Source organism: Helianthus annuus, chromosome 10 (genome assembly GCF_002127325.2).
Source record: "Helianthus annuus cultivar XRQ/B chromosome 10, HanXRQr2.0-SUNRISE, whole genome shotgun sequence".
Lineage (NCBI taxonomy): Eukaryota > Viridiplantae > Streptophyta > Magnoliopsida > Asterales > Asteraceae > Helianthus > Helianthus annuus.
The window spans coordinates 138,757,188-138,760,231 of NC_035442.2; positions in this window are offsets into that span (position 1 = coordinate 138,757,188).

Here is a 3,044-nt window from a genome sequence, read left to right on the forward strand (position 1 = left end):
TTCGGGTGCTTCATTTCACGCTACCCACAGCAGTGAAGCACTGCGAAATCTGAAAGAAGGTGATTTTGGTAAGGTAAGACTGGCGAACGATGAGGTTCTTGATGTGACGAGCATGGGTGACTTAGATCTGAAGACTCAAGTCGGTTCATGGACTTTGAAGGATGTCAGGGTGATTCCAAGCTTAAAGAAACAGTTAATTTCTGCTGGGCAGTTGGATGAACAGGGGCACGAGGTTAAGTTCAAGAACGGGCAGTGGAAGGTTCTAAAGGGAAATCTAGTCGTAGCTCGAGGAAAGAAATGGGGTTCGCTGTATATGGTCAGTTTACCGTCTGAGGGAGTAACCGTCCCAGTTCAGAAGAAGACCAAGATCCGATTCACAGAATCTCGTGGGCAGAAGAAGGTTTGTTTTGCAGATGGCAAACCCAGAGCCACAGGTCAGATTCAGGATGAACGTGCTAGAAAAGGTTCAGTAAAACCAGTCAGGGGCATTCGTGGCAGTGGGAGCACCCGGGACGTGCTTCAGTCAGAGTTACCAGACGACAGTGGGTTAAGAGAACCAGTATTCCAGCTGTCAAAGTCTCTCCAGTTGATAATCTGCTTTATTCGGAGAGTGTTTGTTCTCAGGTTGTTCCAGGATTGGGCAGTTCATGTCAGTGGGAGCCGATAGGAACAGAGAATGGGTCAGTGGCAGACTTAGCCATGACTGATGTGTTGGAGCTAACGGAAGCTTCAACGGGCCTTCAGGATAATTGAAGAGAAGGCCGGGTAACTAGGAAGGAGCTAAGATCAAAAGGTTTTTATAGAAATGTAGATGCACAGTTGAAGCACAGGTGAAGATTATCCCGTGGCTTCAAGTGGGAGATTGTTGAGTATGAAGCCACTTGATCAAGTGGACAAGAAAAACTTATCTGATGTCAGGATAAGAGGATAAGGGGCAGAGGCCATTATTCACTGATCTTGTTTTATTTTAAACTTCTTTCTCTTTCTTCAATCTCTATATAAGAGATTCATATGTATTGTAATTCCTTGTACCTCTACAGAAATATAAACTCTTAGTTACCCGTGGACGTAGGTCAGTTTAGACCGAACCACGTAAATCCTTTGTGTTCTTGATTGCAGTAGATTGTGTGAGAGCAGAGTGTGTGTGGTCCGAGTTCGTGTGTGAGAGAGTCCGATCCCAACAATAGTAACTCCAACCACATGTCACACCATGATTTGCTTCTTTTTTTCCCTGTTCTGTATTTTGATAGCGTTTAAATATAACTGATTTTGAATTTATAATGTGTTATAGGTCTTGGTAAATTGGTTGGTTGTCTCAATGTTAATTTATTTGACAGGGGTTCAATTCTTTGGTGAGTTTTTTTTCCTTTTTTTTACCTTAGGTAGTAGTGCTGGACAAATGCACCTTTTAGTGGCCTTTTATAATACATTCTTTGGACTTAATTTTATGAACGTTTTCAGTTAGTATACTTTTGATCGATAAACAATTATAAAAGAAAAAATCAGTACGTTCAAATCACATTAAAAAACCCGACCCCGCAACGCGGGAAATCAATTCTAGTTTATCTAAATTATGTAACTTATAGTTTACTCTTATAAATCAATATATTTATGTATAATAAGTTTATGTATTTATAACCTTATAAGCCATCTACAACTTCACATATAAATATACATTCTATAAAGACAACATAATTTTAAATAAAAAATTTCAAAGAAAAATAATTAAAATACATGCAACACATCCTTTTAGATTTTTGAAAGTCATTTCCCACAAACCTTAACCTCAAACACAATATATATAGAGAGAAAGAGACACGGTAACATATTCTTATTATTAGGTATTATTTTGAAAACCACACCAGATCATCTCTTCATCACCAGTTATTATAAATTCAAATTAACTAACCCACAAAACCACCAATAAAAGTAAAAAAAATATTAAATATTATTAAGCATAATATTGTAATGCTGACTGTTGATCATATGAAGACTAAACGATCTCGAGGAAGATCTTGGTATCTCACCCGCCTTGCTTCTTGTACTTTGTTTGCCTTCAAGGAGCTTAGAGCTGTTCTTGAAGGCAGGGTCGGACTTACCTGATAGTGAGGGGTAGCACCCGCTACCACTTAACTTTGTTGGCGAAGTGTAAAAATAGTGTAAAATTTTTGTTTTATTTTCTGTCTTATGTATTACGCCATCCCTAAGTCTATTAACTCTGATTTTTTTCTAGATTCGACACTGCTTGAACGACCCCACTGAACAATAGCATAGTTTGAAGGGAACAATCGTGTAACCACATGACACTCTTCACGTCATGTAATAATTTCTGATATCGATGTTGTATCCAACATAGTTATTATTATTAACTTAAAAGGGAGCATTGCAATCATATAATTCAAAAGCAAGTTGATTAAGAATATATTTTATATTCAAGAAGAATAAAATAGTAAAAATGACAAACAGAAAAACTAAAAATATTCAACACATTTTTATAAAATACTAAAAATAATACTATTTGTTTAAAAAAATGGTCAGCTAAAATAGTGAACTTTGAAAATATTCCTTATACTAAATAATATTGGGAAAATTATATTTTTTGTCCTTTACGTTTACAATATTTTTAAGTAAATGTCCTTTAGCTTTAAAAATGTTAGGATTCATCGTTTACGTTTCAAAAATCTTACACGGTCTGTAATTTGGCCTTAACCCGTTTAATTTTTAACGTTAAATGGTGTAACGTGAACCTCAAGTGAGGGCAACACAACCATTTTACTTTCTTAAGGACTATTTGTGTAATTAACTTGAACTTTTGAACCAAGTTTTACTCTTTACCCCCCTCTAAACTCACACTCTCACTCTTATTTTTGCATTTCGGTTCGGGATTTGATAACAGTTTCAGAAAGGTATCCTCTAAGCACGAAAGAGAAAAAAAAACTCTACATGGCATCATTCTTTCTTTCGGCTTATTGAAGCATTTGGAAAGTGAGGAATAGTGTGGTTTTTCTTCTAAGATGCGTCCATATTCAAGATAAAATCGCTAG